A 17023-nucleotide genomic window follows, 5' to 3' on the forward strand; every position below is an offset into this window, starting at 1 on the left:
GCCTCCCCTGATAACCCACCAGGAAGCCAACACAGAACAAAACAGAGAGATAAGGGGCAGACTGCCTTTCTCAAGGCCAAACGGTTTTAAAAGACACTCCTTGGGGTGGACATTGGGTTTATAGACTGGGCTGATAAAGAGATCCTTTGGTGCGGAGCTAAAGAGATAAATGAGTCTCCACCAGCTGGCTTGGTGACCTCCAACAGGACTGGCCTCCTGGATGGACAGCAGCTGGACGCCTCCAGAGCTCTGAGTTCCGGCCTCATCCCCCACGGTCAAGGCTGGGTTCTCCTATGTCAGGCTCCTTGGGCCTCCCCTTTTAGTCTAAAGTGGGTACAGTTTTGTTTGATTTTTAAACAAAGGTAGGTAGACTGTATGTCTAAGAAATGCTCAATCAAGTGTCTTTGAGCCAAGGAGGGCCTTGGGGGCCATGTGGTATGACAAAGGCCACCATGTGACCTTGGCTGCTGCTGGTGTGCCTGTGCCCTGTGACTGACTTTCTGTGAGCCTCTGTGTTCTTGTGGGCAACGGGGACAATGAGCCCAGTGGGGCAGGGCTGGGGGAGGAACAAGAGACAATAGATATAAAGTACTCAGCCAGTACTGCCCCTGCCTGGGCGCTGTGCTTTATTTATTTATTTATTTATTTATTTATTTATTTATGGCTGTGTTGGGTCTTCGTTTCTGTGCGAGGGCTTTCTCTAGTTGCGGCAAGCGGGGGCCAATCTTCATCGCGGTGCGCGGGCCTCTCACTGTCGTGGCCTCTTTTGTTGCGGAGCACAGGCTCCAGACGCGCAGGCTCAGTAGTTGTGGCTCACGGGCCTAGCTGCTCCGCGGCATGTGGGATCTTCCCAGACCAGGGCTCGAACCCGTGTCCCCTGCATTGGCAGGCAGATTCTCAACCAGTGCGCCACCAGGGAAGCCCGGCGCTGTGCTTTAGAAGACCTCACTCTGGTCCTGCCCTGCCTGCTCCCTGCCCCACTGGGACCAAGAGTAGAACCCACACTCCATTCTAGACTACACTCTGGGTCCCCTGCCTACAAGGCCCCCAGCCCACTTTCCAGACCTACGCTGGTTTCTGCCCACCTTATCTTCCCAAGGGCTGGCCAACGGTGCTGTTGTGCAAGAGGACATAGGGAAAGTGTAGAGAGTTTGAACAGACGTTCTGGGGTGCCGACACACAGGAGTCCGAGGCTACTCATGGTGCAGGATGGAGCCTGTGATAGAATATGTTCCAGTCACCACTGTATTACCAACCACCCCAAAACTTAGTGGTGTGAAACAGGAACAAGCATTTTATTGTTATCTCTTACGGTTCTGGAGTTTGACCGGACTCAGCTGGACTGTTCTCTTTTCGGGTCTCTTATGTGGTGGCAGTCAGGTGCTGGCTGTGGGCACTGCACCTCCACCTATGCTGGTGTGCGCCTGGACTTCCTTGTGGCATAGCAGCTGGGGTCTAAGAGCAAGAGTCCTGAAAAGGATCAGGCAGAAGCTGTATCACCTTTCGTGATTTCTATAACTTTCGGTTATAGAAATCATAGAGCATCGTTTCTGCTGCAGTCATAAGGCTGCCCAAATGAGAGGACAGGGCACACAGGCTCCACGTCTTAATGGGACATGTGTCAAAGTACACTGTAAGAAGGCACTTGGATATATTGTGGTAGCCACCTCTGAAATATGCAACATGCCACCAAAGAGAAGGGAAGCCAACCACGGGTAGGAGCCTCTGTATGTTCTCTTGCCCCAGGCCTGCAAATGATACAGGCAGTGGCAGTCTTTTGTCACCCAGGTTCCTCTGATCTAGGTGTCCAACCTGTGGGAAGCCATTCTGTTTAAACCAGAAGGTGTCCAGCCAGGACCCCACAGCCAGTCTCCCTGACCTTGTGAGTCCAAGAGCAGCAGCTAGGGTACAGGCTTCAGAGGGGAGGAATGATTGAATTAGTCCCAAGAGTTCTTTCTGGCACAAGACTCACCAGGAAACCCCACCCTTTCCCCTCCAGGGGCAGAGGGAGGGAGAATCTGCCACCTGGCCATGAGGTCTCCTATCCTGATGGAGAGCCCAAAGCCCTAAATTCTAGGCCTCAGTCACTGTGTGATCTTGGAGAACTCACTTGTCTTCCAGCCTCACTCTCTCCTCCCCTGTGAATCGGGCTGGCGGGCTGGGCTGGCCCTAAAGCCTCTGCCCACTCCTCCACACCCAGCAACAGTGACTGCCTGCTCACACAAGTCCCAGCTCTCCCGTTACCTCCTTAGGAGAACATATCACCCCTTCCAGAATATACCCATCCCTGGCTCCATGGGGGCAAACCTGCTCTGATTTCGATCACAGCTATTTTCCAGATCAGTGCCCAACAACAGGAGATGTTTGCTGCATCTGACTTCACACAGCCTCTCCTAGGGACTGGCCCATGGCTGGGGCCGCCTCATCCAAATCTCTCCCTCTGTGGTCTTCTTCTCAGAGAGGAACCCTGGGCTGGAGGAGAGGGCAGATTTGCACCATTCAATCGGGTGGTTCAGCAGCAAGCATTTTCAATTTCTAGGACATGGGAATGGCAGCCCAGCAGGAGGGAAAGGCATCTTCAGCTTAATATGGTGGGGGCTGTACTCTCAGCAGGGAAAAGGGTCAAGGTCAGGTTAATGAGGAAAATCAGGGCCTCATGCAAGCTAGAGGGTGCATCCCCCACTCTGTGATCTTCTTCTGGAGGAAGAAGTCCAGCAGGGAGGAGAGTTTGCTCTCAGGTCCTTAAAGGGAGAAAACGCAAGCAGCTGGGGCTGGTGGAGAGCAATGGGCTGGGAGGGAGGACCCATCACCACCCCCAACCTCAGAGTGGAGCCCGCCTGCCAGGGAAATCACACACACCCAGGGGGCCTGCTGGGAGGTAGAGGTGGGTTTCAGTGCTCTGTGGGGAGCGGTGGTCAGTCTTATGGGGGGAGAGTTTGCAGAGACACCAGTCCTGGAAGGTTAGAGAGAGGACTGAGGGGACTGTGGGGAGAAGAGGTGGCTTAAGAAAGGAGGTTGTGGGCTTCCCTGGTGGTGCAGTGGATAAGAATCCACCTGCCAATGCAGGGGATGCAGGTTCGATCCCTGGTCTGGGAAGATCCCACATGCCATGGAGTAACTAAGCCTGTGTGCCACAACTACTGAAGCCTGCATGCCTAGAGCCTGTGCTCCAGAACAAGAGAAGCCACCGCAATGAGAAGCCCGCGCACCGCAACGAAGAGTAGCCCCCGCTCGCCACAACTAGAGAAAGCCTGCGCATAGCAATGAAGACCCAACACAGCCAAAAATAAATAAATAAATAAATGGGGGAAAAAAAAAAAAGGAGGTTGTGACCAAGCTGAAATGGAGAGCCCCTCACCCCTTTACAGGAAGAGACCTGCCCTTACCCCTAGTATCCATCCCAGCCCACGGCTTGTCTCTGTCCCCTGCGTCTGGGCAGTTTTGAGACTGAAAGTATTCATTCCAGTAAGCTGTTTAAGCTTCCCATGGAGGCGGCAAGGACTAACAAAGACAGAGGTGACATTGTGTATAAAAAGGGGTTTACCTTGCATGGGGTGCTGAAGAGTAATGGCTTGCCTAAGGTTGCCAGATGGAGCAAATAAAAATACAGGACTCCTGTTACCAAAGGCAAGTTGGTGTGCTCAACACACAATGAGGCCAAACAAGCCAAAAAGTTGGAAGAGCCAAGGAAGGTTTGTTGCAGGGCCAAGCAAGGGGAATAGGTGGCTTGTGCTCAGAACCCCACGAAGTCCCTGATGGTTTTCAGGGAGAAGTATTTATAGGCAAAATTTGGGAGTGGGACTGCAAGGTGTGGCATTCTTCTGATTGGTTGCTGGTGAGGTACCAGGGTGGTTTTCCAGGAATCTTGTGCTCAGCCTGAAGTTACCATCGTCCACCTGGGTGGGGGCCTTAGTCCCTGTAGAAGGGCTCAAAGATATTGTTATGTATATTCCTTGAGGAGGAACCAGGATCCTGCTTTAATAGCTGCACTATAAATTCTTGATTGTTCCTCCTTTGTTTCTGCATTCCCTTACTTCCCTGATTAGCAACTGTTTATCTGTTCCCTAGAACTCAGGGAAATCTAGGAGGCTGAAGCCTTTATCCTGCAAATAAGGAACAAGGAGTGAGGGTCAAGGGCAGATCACAGAAAGGCTTTTGTGCCCAGGAGGGCCCCACAGGGTCCTGCTCTGTTACAACAATACTAAGACATTATTTACCCTTTTCATTATGTTATCATTTGACTGATCACTCAAAAGAATGGTGGGTAAATCTGTTAGTGCCTTAGCACAAATTAAGGCAGTGGCACATGAAGGAATCAGGATATGCCACCCCAAAGTATTCCATTTTGGCATAAGGTTATTGTGACCTGAAGGCAATTGAGAATCAACAGATGCAGGAAGAGTTCTTTATCCTCGCTTTATCTACCTAAAAGTAGGGCATCGATTTCCCTTTGCGGAGGTGTTTCCCTCAGTACCAGGAAGGGAGGAGAGACTCATCACTAGAGTTGAAGAGTGAACACAAAGATGAGTCTATGTAGACAGACCTTACTAGAATAACCCTTATCTTCCATCAGTTCCTTCATATATTTCCTAGCCACTTTCCCATGGTTTACTATTCCTCAAAGCCCAAACCCCCTTTCCTTTGTTAGAATGATATATAAGCCCCCAACCCTAATAACTCCTTTGAGGTTCAGTTCTTTTCTGTAAACTCCCATACATGTAAATATTAATAAAAATTGTATGCTTTTCTCCTGTAAATCTGTCTTTTGTTTGTTTAATTCACAGGCCCCCAGATTCTGAACCTAAGAGGGTAGAGGAAAAGTTTTTCCTCCCCACCACACCAAACTATACTGGTAGTCACTCTAAGCTTCATTGCTGTGTATTTGCAATATGAATGCCCTTGATGGAGCAGTAAAAAATATTAATTTTATTAAATCTCAATCTGTGAGTAGTACATGTCTGTCTTTTTAATATTCTGTGTGAGAAAGGGGAAAGTATGCATGAAGCACTTCAACATCCAAAGGATGTTGTTTGTCTCAAGGAAACGCACTTGTGTGATTCTTTGAGTTGCCAGCTAAACTAGCTGTTTTCATGGAATACCATTTTTGCTTGAAAAAAAGTGACAAACAATGAGGATTCAGACTCTGATAATTTGGCAGACATTTTCTTGAAAATGAATATAGTGAACCTGTCACTTCATGGAAAACGATGGACACTATTTGTTGCTTACAGTAAAATTTGAACTTTCCAGCAAAAGTTAGAATTTTGGAAAACTTGTATTCATCACTGTGAGCTTCACAGCTTCCTACTGCGATACTGAAACCAAGCAGGACCCTGTGGGGCTCCTAGGCATGGAAGCCTTTCAAACAGTTGCTAATCAGGGAAGGGAGGGGATGAAGAGACAAGGGAGGAGCAGCCAAGAAACAATAGTGCAGCCTTGGGGCAGGGTCCTGGTTCTGCTTCAAGGGTTATACATAACAATGTCTTTGAGCGCTTTTTTTTTTTTTATCATTTAAAGCTACATTTAATTCTTGTACAACCATCTTTGTATTTTTGGATTATTTTCTTTCTATTTTTTTGTTTTTTGAATCTTTGAATTTTATTTTATTTATTTTTTTATACAGCAAGTTCTTATTAGTTATCTATTTTATACATATTAGTGTATATATGTCAATCCCAATCTCCCAATTCATCACACCACCACCCCCCCTCTTTGAGCTCTTTACAGAACTAAAACCCCGAACAAATGGAAGATGTTAGCATTCTTCATTCTGGAGAAGATCATAGTTTAATAACCTTGAGAACTTCATCAAGAGACCACTTGAGGCCAGATTAAAGGAACCAGAGAAGCTCATTAGGAGGAAACCACCTGAGGCCAGATTAAATGAGTGCAGACCCTGCACACACCCTAATCCTTATCAGCAACCTGCCCTTGAACCATTGCTATAAAACTCCTCACCAAATCCTCCTAGGCTGGGACACACAGTTTTGAGGGACACAAGCCTGCTGTGTCCCCCTTTGCCTGGCAAAGCAATAAAGTTATCCTTTTCTACATCACCCAAAACTCTGTCTCCAGGATTCAATTCGGCACGGAGGCCGAGTTTTTGGCATCAAAACTGGGATATAATAAGAAATATGTATTTGGTTTTCCTCCATTTATTTGCACAGAGCTCCTATAACACTTGGAAGTTCCAGAGTCATAGGGGTGAAAGAAGGTCTTTTGTTATTCATCATAAGCCCCTTTCAACCACACCTGAGATGACTTCTGAAGGATGTTGGGCTGGTTGCCAGAGGAACTAATCATAAGATTAGAGGGGATTGTGAAACCGTGCAACTCAGATTGGGACTTGAACCCACGTGCTTGGACCCAAAACCCAAACTGGGACTTGAACTCATGTTCTTTTTCTTTTTTTTGGCTGTACCACGCAGGATGTGGGATCTTAGCTCCCCGACCATGGATTGAACCTGCACCCCCTGCATTGGAAGCATGTATTCTCAACCACTGGACCACCAGGGAAGTCTCAAACCCACGTTCTTTTAACTGAGATCACACACCTAGTCTCAGGACTTAATGAAGCTCAGGTTCTTGATGTCTCACCACAGAAAGAATTCAGTGAGAGACAAAGTGATAGGTGAGAAGTGGATTTACTTAGAGAGAAACACACTCCACAGACAGAGTGTGGGCCATCTCAGAAGGCGAGAGCGGCGCTAGGGTATGGCGTTGTCAGTTTTTATAGGGTGGGTAATTTCATAGGCTAATGAGTGGGAGGAGTATTCCAGTTATTTTGGGGAAAGGGTGGGGATTTCCAGAAATTGGGCCACCACCCACTTTTTGATCTTTGGTGGTCGGGAGACTAGAGAAGAGTGGGGCTCCTAGCAATACTCCTGAGGCTGGCCTGGCCCCACTCCTCACTCTGATTGAATCTGCAGGGCTGGGCACTTCCTGCTCCTTCCCACCAGGAGCCTGGAGGACGAGGGGGAAGATGGGAGGCCTGAGATTAGTAGTGATAGTAACAAATGTGATTTTTCAATATTGTATAATGAAATGTGTTAAAATTTGGAAGATCTGTATAACTCAATCAATATTTTCCAGATGACAAATGTATGATGTTACAAAGCCATGCACATATAAAAGATTCATTCAAAGTGCAAGACAGAACAATATATTTTAAGGTAACAGAGTATGAAAAATGTTCTTGCTATGGTTTCAGATTTACATTGCAACTAACCTTTAAGAAAATGCCACTTGTCGAATTTTGATGTGCTATCAGAAAAGAATATCCACAAATGGCTATTAGAAGGTTCCTCCTTTTTCTAGCTATATATCTTTGTGACACTGAGTTTTCTTCACTTACTTCAACCAAAAAAATGCATTGCAATAGAGTGAATGCAGAAGCAGATATGAGAATCAAGCTGTTTTCTATTAAGCCAGGGATTAAAGAGGCTCTCAAAAAATGCAAAACAAAGCCATTCTTCTCACTAAATTTTTTTGTTTTGGAAAAAATAGTTTCTTTTCATAAAAATATGTTCTTTACATTAATATATAATTGGTTTATTATAGTTATTTTTAAATGAATTAATACATAAGTATTTAAAATTTTTCTTAGTCTTAATTTCTAATAGCCCTCATTAATAAAAGTGCTTTGGGGTCCTCAATAATTTTGAGTATAAAAGGGTCCCAAATTAAAAAGTCTGAGAACCGCTGCAAAACACAGTGAATGTCTTCATCTCACTCCTGAATCACAGCCTACTGTTTGCTTCTCTCCAAAGACCACTGCTGTGGACAATGTCTTACCTATCCTTCCCTACATTCTCTGTCTTTATACCCAAAAGGTACTCACTATTCTGCACCTGGATCTTCTCAGTAGCAAAATAATGGACCACAGGAACTAGTCTGTATCAGTATATATACGGTTGCTATGTTCTTTTTAATGGCTGCATTATATGCCCATTATAAGAATGTAATGTAATCAATTAAACCGTTCCTCTGTTGCTGAACATTTGGGATTGCTTCTAATTTTTATTTTATTTTATTTTTTAAATAATTTAAACAATGATGCAATGAACATCCTTAGAAAAGTTTTAAACAGGGAAGTGATACGATCAGATCAGATTCACCTGTTTAAAAAATCATGCAAACTGCTGAAATCTGAAGTAGACTGGTGGATTGTATCAATGTCAATTTCCAGGGTGTAGCTATTATTACTATTACAAGATGTCATCATTGGTGAAAGCTGGGGGATGGGAATCAAACGAAGGGAATCTCTCTATTATTTCTTATAACTGCATGTGACTACAATTATTACAAAATAAAAATTTAATTAAAAAAGAACCCTGACACCCATTAGGATGGATGCTATCAAAAACAAACAAACAACAAAACAAAACAGAAAATAACAAGTGTTGGTGAGGATGCAAAGAAATTGGAACTTTTGTGCACTGCTTGTAGGAATGTAAAATGCTACAGCCACGGTGGGAAACAGTATAGAAGTTACTCAAAAACTTAAAAATAGAATTACCATATTCCCCTTCTGGGTATGTACTAAAAAGAATTTAAAGCAGGGTCTCAAAGAGATATGTGTATATCCATGTTCATAGCAGCATTATTTAAAATAGCTAAAACATGGAAGCAATTCAAGTGTCCATCAACAGGTGAATGGATAAGCAAAATGTGGTATATATATCCAAAGGAATATTACTCAGCCTTAAAAAAGAAGGAAATTCTGACATATCCTACAACTTGGATGAACTATGCTAAGTGAAATAGGCCAGTCACAAAAAGACAAATACTATGTGATTCCACTTATATGAGGTTTCTAGAGTAGTCAAATTAATAGAAACAGAAAAATTGTGGTTACCAGGGACTGGGTGGGGGGTAGGAAATGGGGAGTTTTTGTTTAATGCGTATAGAGTTTTGGTTTTGCAAGCTGAAAAAATTTTGGAGACTGGTAGCACCACAACGTAAATACACTTAACACTACTGAGCTGTATACTTGGAAATGGTTAAGATGGTCAGTTTTATGTTATGTGTTTTTTACCACAATTAGGAAAAAAAAACTGGAGGAGGACTACTGAAAAAACAATCACTCTGGCTGCAGCAAGGTTTGGAACGACCAGACAAGAGGCAGGCAGGGCTCCTAGCAGAATGTTCCTATTGTCTAATGCTAGAGCTTGAACCAAGCAAGTGGCATGGAGCTGAAGCGGCTGTGATAATTGAATTATTGGTCCAAATCTTTGCTCCCTGTAAAAGAATTCTCCATCCATACCCTTGTCATAGTGGACAGAGAATACTTTCCCACATTTTGACTTTGTGTTTGGCTATGTGACTTGCTTTGGCTCTTAGGAAGTTTGTGAATCTGACAAGAGAAGCTTTGAAATATGCTTGCTCACAGGATATGCCCTCTTGTGCTGCAGTAATCTGTCATGATAAAAACAATCCCCGGACAGCCGCTGCTCCTTCAGTCTGGGTCCTGGAACGAGTGTCCAGGAACAGACCATATGCCCTGGGTAGCCACTGGTCCAAGGAGAATGAGAGACATGTAAAGCACACCTGAACTCAACCTGGTTTGGAGCCTGAAACTAGATGACTCAAGGTACAGCTGACTTACAGACCCATGAGCATGACAATGTGTGGTTATTGTTTTAAGCTTCTGAGTGGTTTTTGTTTTGTTTTGTTTTTGGTATAGCACAAGTAATCATTTTATAATGGCACTTTAGGTACACCTTGAACTTTATACAGTGTTGTATGTCAATTATATCTCAATAAAGCTAGAAAAAAAATAATGGCATTTAGCAGGCTTTTATAAACTCAACCATCATTTTGCTGACAGCAAAGCTTACCATCAAGCAACATTCAACCCCCAAACACAGAAGACATTCCAAAGGCAGTCAGGAGAGTGCTGAGATGGTTCAAGTTCATGTACAGACTGCTAGTGAAAGCACAGAGTAAAGAATCCCAGGAGATCATTTCACAGATGGGAGTATAGAAGCCTAAGACCTTAGCTATATAGTTCATACCAGGGTGTTGGTATAATTGCTGTAGGAAAATACAATCAATACCTCTTAGCATAACCTTTCTGGAGTGACTTGAGTCTGGGAATTGAAATGAATATATTCTTACTGGTTGGGATTATTTGTTTAAGATGCTATTTGGAATAAACATTATCCTGTGATAATGAATCACTGGTCCTTGCAGGATGGAAGGAGCCCAGAATAGTTAACTTGCCCCCAGGTTAACTTGCCACCAAGGAGGCAATTGGTCTTCTGGAGAAATGGTATTAAATGGGGGACTTGGTGTTCATCTCTGTTGCTGGCAGTTTGGACATTCGTTAGCAACAGTAGCTAAGTCAGCCTTGGTTAGTGGGAACCTACACTGTTTGTTGGGTTCATGCATGGCCTCCATCCCTTTGACTGTGGCTACTTCCTTCATGTGCCCATTGTGACAGCACCAGAGTGGCCAATGACTGAAGTTGGCTGATGTCAGATGGCCAAGTCATCTTGGTATCTAGTGCCTTTTCCATGGTGAATAAGCTTCTGAGTTTTGGGGGGTCATTTATTACACAGCCACATTTTAGCTCTTAACAGACTAATATAGAGGCATTAAAAACTTATTATGGAAATTTTCAGACATATACAAAAGTAGAGGAAATAGTATGATGAAACTCTGGGTACCTGTGTGTCATATAGTCAATCTTGTTTCACCTATACCTTTGCCCACTCCTCCCTCAACTCCTGGATTATCTTGAAGCAAGCTCAAGAGATCATATTATTTCATCTGTAAATATTTCAGTATGTAGCTCCAAAAGATAAGGAATTAAAATAAGACAATACATTATGCAAAAAATCAATAATAATTCATTAACAGAAACAGCAATCCAGTCAGCATTTATATTTCTTTTATTATCTTATAATTTTCTTCTCTTTCATTTTCTTTTTTATTTTTATTTTTATTTTTAAAATTAATTAATTAATTTAGGCTGTGTTGGGTCTTCATTGCTGCGTGCGGGCTTTCTCTAGTTGTGGTGACTGGGGGCTACTCTTCGTTGTGGTGCACGGGCTTCTCATTGCGGTGGCTTCTCTTGCTGCGGAGCACAGGCTGTAGGTGCGTGGGCTTCAACAGTTGTGGCACGCCGGCTTAGTAGTTGCGGCTTGCGGGCTTAGTTGCTCCACGGCATGTGGGATCTTCCTGGACCAGGGCTCGAATCCGTGTCTCCTGCATTGTCAGGTGGACTCCTAACCACTGTGCCACCAGGGAAGTCCCTTGTAACACTGTTTTGTGAAAGAAATTGGATCATTCATCACTGTAGTTTGCCACAGTCTGGACTTGGCTGATTTCATCCCTGTGGTACCATTTAGTATGTTCTTTTGTCTTCTGTATTTTCTGTAAATTGAGCAAATTCAGATCCAACTTTTTTTTTTTTTAAAGACTGCTTCTTAGGCGGTGATGTGTGCTTCCATCAGGAGCACCTAATCTCTGGTTGGCTCTCTTTTTGTGACATTTGCAGCCATTGATGTTCATTGCCTGGATTCATGAGGGGCTGTGATATTTTAACCACATCATTTATTCTTCTTTTATTAGCAGGCATACTTCTACAAAGTGACACTTCCCCTCATTGATTATTTACTTACCCTGAGGGAGAGATCATATATAAAAGACAGGCTAAATATTTGATGCTTTCCTTTTATTTACCAGTTGCCTAGCAGCCTCCTAAAGGGACAAATGAGTTACTTTTAAAAATGCATATGAATCAGTGGATTTAAACATGTTTGATGGGTGTCAATCAGTCTATTACAGTTATTATTCTTACTGATGCTCAAGTAATCCTTCCTTTGGCCAGTGGAAGTTTATTCAGGTTGGCTCCTGTGTTTTGTTTTGTTTTAGGCCGTGCCGTGTGGCATGCGGGATCTTAGTTCCCGAACCAGGGGTCGAACCTGTTTCCCCTGCATTGGGAGCTCGGAGCCCTAACCACTGGCCCGCCAAGGAAATCCCAGCTCCTATGTTCTTTTGACATAATCCTGGTAGTGTTTCACAGATCCTTATGACATGACAAGATGTGAGTTATCTACTTTTCAGAAGCACTTTTGCATCGGTAGTGCTTGATGACTGATTGCATGTCAGTGGCAGCGGGAGGTAGACTCACTCCTAGTTTTGTTTGTTTGCTTGTGTTGGCCGCACCACACAGTTTGCGGGATCCTAGTTCCCTGACCAGGGATTGAACCCAGGCCCATGGCAGTCCTAACCACTGGACCGCCAGGGAATTCCCTCACTCCCAGTTTTATGACTTGCAGAGCTATGTGGACAGTGGCGTCACTCGCTGCTTGAGAAGAAGGAGCAGGTTTGGGGTCAAGGTTGAGGCTGAGACACCTGGGGCAGAGGCATGCTCTGTGGCTCTGCAGCTCCGCTTGCTACCCTTCCATCCCATCCTGTTTTCGTCACACATTTATCACCCCATCCTTGATAAAATGCCAGGTCTGTGGGGGCCATGAGAGAAGTGATTCTTGCCCCTGAGAGCTCCAGGTCCAGGTGCAGAGACAAGCTTCTTTCTCCTGAAATAACAAGGGCTGGGGTTGGGAGACCAGAGTGGTCAGAGAAGACTCAGAGGGCACTGTGGGGAGGACAGACATCTCCGGCCATCCCTCAGGGCCTTGGGGACTTGAGCAGTACAGCCCTAGCACATAGGAAGGGCAATGGCCATCACTGCAGACGGCCATGGCTGAAGACAATGGTACTCCAAGGCCCCAGCCAGCTGCAATCTTCCACATGGCCCATGGCACAAGTCAGCACAGCCATGCGGGGCAGCCACGAGGGGTCACTTTCCTCCCCTGGTGTCTGGGCATGAGAAAGCACTGGTCTTCTACAAATATGGCTTGGGCTCCAAAGAGGGATGTGTGTCTTGTTGTTGCAGTGTGCTCAGCCTGGTTATATAACGCTCCCAGCCGCTGGCATATACACACACTTGTGCATTCACTCATGGCACACAAAGCACATGCGTTCAAATTAATAAACTTGCCTCACATGTACAGTCACGCACAGCCAGTGACTGCCACATGCACATACAGAGGAAGTGCAGAAGAGGAGAGCTGGCCCTGTTCAGAGGGTGAGAAGACTGTGTTTGAATCTGGCTCCTTCACTAGGCCCCTGGTCTGTGGACCTCAGCTTACTGATCTGTAAAACAAGATGTTGGCCTTAATGTCCCTGTCCCCGAGGTCCTTGCTCATGCTGACAATCAGGTTCTATGGTTTTCAACGTACATATGCATTCCTAGGAACTCTGGGAACCCCCACCCCCCGACCAAGCCAGAGGATTACCCCAGAGATGCTCTAATTTCCCTAGAATATTTAAGTGTGCTGTCCCCCCATCACAAAGGCACATTTTAGCCAGAAGAAGCCCTACACATTCTGACTCCCCAAGCCCTCAGGCTGAACCTTGCTTTTTCCCTGAGTATATCAACCCGAGGAGAGTGAAATGCTCACCGGATGGGCCCCCAGCTGGGATGGAGGGGCAGCTGGCTCTAGCTTTGTACCTGCTCCCTGGGCCTGGATTCCCCATCCACTTCCTCAGAGCTCCAGCAGTGACAGTAACCAGTCTGTAAGGTTGGCAGGGGAGGGGGTGTGGGGGCTGGTCACTATTTGCCTATGGAATTGGGACTTGCTGGCCTTTGAAGGCCTATGGGGCCCTGGTAGGTTTCCTGGTTGGATAGGAAAGCTCTGTGTGTGCCTCCTGGCTCCCTCCAGCTCAGTTTGCTCACTCCCAGGCAGCTGCCAAGGGACCCTGAAGCTTAAGGGGTCCTCTAGGTTGAATGTAGGTTTTCGGAGAAGTCCTGTGGGGAGAAGGGAAGACTTTTCCACAGAAAGGCAGACTATGTAGTGAAACTGGGGAAGCTCTGAACTAAATCAACAACTTATACACTATATGCCTTTGGGCAACCTCTAGGCCTCAGTTTACTCATCTATAAAATGGGAACCAAAGTGACTATCCTAGTACCGTCTGAAGGATTCACTGAGAAACTGCCTATAAAGCACTCAGCATGGTGTCTGGCACATAGTAAGTGTTCAAAATCTAGTAACTGTTGTTATTATTATTATTGACTGAACTGTCTTTCAAAAAAGGGCACAAAGGTAGGTTCTGGGAACTCCAGAAAGGGATGCTTGATTTCCATATTCAACAAACTTTGAAAGGAATATTAAAGTACATTATAAGTTTTTGAAAATAATGACTTTTACTTCTGTATCTGGCAATATGCAGACAAGTTGAGTAGTGAAATCCCTCTCTAAAAATGTTGAATATCAAAAATGCGCATGTTAAAGCATAGATGAACTAGTGTTAAGTAAGAGAAACAGGCTGAAGCCAGAATAACACGAGAGCATGATCCTAGCAGGGTAAGCCTTCACTAGAGCCGATGCTCCCCTGAGGGACTGGGCTGTAGACGGACCTCCTGGGCACCACGTCAGTACTTCTGACCCCCATTCTGATTCTAGCCACTGCAGAGGTGACCAGTTTCATGTGGACCTCGACCAGCCTCATGTAGGTGTCACCTCATCTTGGGCACTTGTGATCTACCTCTCATTCCTGTCTGAGACTATTTGACTCTGCAGGGTAGGATGACCTTGGGAATCTCTTGGACCTTCATACATGTGCAACCCCTAAGTTCAGAGGACTTAATATCTGTAGGGCCACTCTTGATCAGTGGGGGACAGGAACAAATAATAAATGCTTCTCCCTTTAGTCTCCATGTCACAAGGCTCCTCAGAAGATCCTGTGAGAATCAAGAACATATCAGAGGTCCCCTTGATAAGGCGACCTTGTACTGGCTTTTGTTTCTTTGTTTCACTCTCCGCAACCCTCACTCCTGCTCCCTGGGGTCAAATTAACTGCATGCAAGTTTTGTCTGAAGCTCTGCCTTAGGAGAAACAAAACAGAGCAGGAAAGAGAAAGAAAAGGTCTTAAGTCTGGGCCTGGGAAGGAGGTTATCAAAGACCCCTCCCCTCCCCCCAATTTGGGACTTCTCAAAAGTCAATGCTCTAGGGGAGAAACAGGGGGAAAAATACCAACTCACCCACAGAAGACTTTCCTATATTCGCTTAGCTCTGGGTGGAGCAGGAACACAGGAGATAAAAAAAGTCCACTAGGATTCCTGATATAAACCAACATTCATGTGGAGGGAAGCCCTAAATCACATTCTTTGTGAGACTGGAAAAACTCCAAGCCAAAAATATATTTAAAAGTTGTTCTGGGGCTTCCCTGATGGCGCAGTGGTTAAGAATCCACCTGCCAATGCAGGGGACATGGGTCCAAGCCCTGGTCCAGGAAGATCCCACATGCTGTGGAGCAACTAAGTCCGTTTGCCACAACTACTGAGCCTGTGCTCTAGAGCCCACAAGCTACAACTACTGAGCCTGTGTGCCACAACTACTGAAGCCCGCACACCTAGAGCCTGTGCTCTGCAACAAGAGAAGCCACCACAATGAGAAGCCCGCACACCGCAACGAAGAGCAGCCCCCGCTCGCCGCAGCTAGAGAAAAGCCCGCACACAGCAACGAAGACCCAACGCAGGCAAAAATAAAATAAATAAATTTATGAAAAAAGAAAAGAGAGCATAGTATTGACAAAAGGTTTGATACATATGTCAGTGGAGCTGTTAGTAATTAAACAAGGAGGCCTTCAGACTGAGGTGGCTCTAATGCGTTGTAAGCAAACCAAAACCTAATCCAGAGTAAATTCCTGTAAATGCCCCAAGGTTAAGAAATTGAAACTGAAGGACAACCAATCACAAACAGTCAACTAGGCTTTTCCAAATAAGGCAACTGCTTAAGGTATAGCAAATCAAATAATTTCCTTGCTTTGCTTCCATGTCTGCTCTATAAAAGCCTTTTCCCACAGATCCTGCTGGAAGAGTGCTCCTAATCACTCTTGGTTTGGTGCTGCCCAGTTTGAATCCATGTTTGCTGAAATAAACTCTTCCAAGTTTTAATGTACTTCAGTTTATCTTTTAAGAGATCAGAATTGAGATCCTAAAGGTACGCTCATGCGTATATGGTCAATTGATTTTTTGATAAAGGTGTCGAGTCAATTCAATGGACAAATAATATTCTTTTCAACAAATTGTACTGGGATAATTGGACATTCAGTAAAAAAAAAAAAAAGAAGAGGAAAAAGAACCTCAGCCCATAAATCACACCGTATTAAAAAATTAACTCAAAATGGACCATAGACAAAAATGTAAAACCTAAAACTATAAACCTAAAACACAGTAGAAAAATCTTTGTGACCATGGGTCAGGCAAAGCTTTCTTAGATATTATACCAAAAGCACAATCCATAAAGAAAAAAATCAATAAACTCTATTTCATAAAAGTTTTTAAGGTTTCGCTCTTCAAACACTATTAAATAGATGAAAAGGCAAGTCTCAGCCTGAGAGAAAATATTTGCAATACACATATCTGATATAGGACTAGTATCCAGAATGTACAAAGAATTCCCAAAAGTCAATAATAGGAAGGGGAACTTCTGGCCAAGGTGGCATGAAGAGGTTGGCAAATACTTCCCTCCCAAAACAAGTATAAAACTGGACACATAAAAAAACAAAAAACAAAAACAAAACAAAAAAACCTTTGCAGTGTTTTGGAAATTAGCCAAAGGCAAACAACAAATTGAGAAGCATTTATTCATGAAAAAATGCTAGAACTTTGAGCAAAAACAGTGGAATTTTGCAATCTTTTTGCCTAGGGTTGCTCCCATTACCCCCCAGCTTGGTCATTGACAATGATAGTGTTACCAGGGTGTGGGTGAAAACCCGAAGTATATCCACAAGAGGGGATACACTTGAATTGAAATAGGCAAAAACAAAAATTTTTTAAATTAATTTATTCATTTTGACTGTGCCAGATCTTAGCTGCTGCACACGGGATCTTTGCTGCTGCATGCGGATCTTAGTTGTGGCATGCAGTCTCTTAGTTGTGGCATGCAGACTCCCAGCTGCAGCATGCATGCAGGATCCAGTTCCCCAACCAGGGATCAAATCAAGG

The 17023-nt window shown here is 44.5% G+C and overlaps 1 protein-coding gene across 4 annotated transcripts in view; it reads right to left on the reverse strand.

The window, feature by feature from the left end:
* PPCDC (phosphopantothenoylcysteine decarboxylase) overlaps positions 1 to 17023 on the reverse strand; it is a 110916-nt gene that overhangs the window by 13007 nt on the left and 80886 nt on the right. The window contains exon 8 of one of the 4 annotated variants that reach the window (XR_009500767.1): positions 13118 to 13164. The exons of the other annotated variants lie outside the window; for them this stretch is intronic. The gene's annotated coding sequence lies outside the window, so the exon portion shown is untranslated. Of the gene's footprint in view, positions 1 to 13117; positions 13165 to 17023 lie in introns of those variants that run through there. 4 annotated transcript variants of the gene reach the window in all.

Source organism: Balaenoptera ricei, chromosome 2 (assembly GCF_028023285.1).
Source record: "Balaenoptera ricei isolate mBalRic1 chromosome 2, mBalRic1.hap2, whole genome shotgun sequence".
NCBI classification, from domain to species: domain Eukaryota; kingdom Metazoa; phylum Chordata; class Mammalia; order Artiodactyla; family Balaenopteridae; genus Balaenoptera; species Balaenoptera ricei.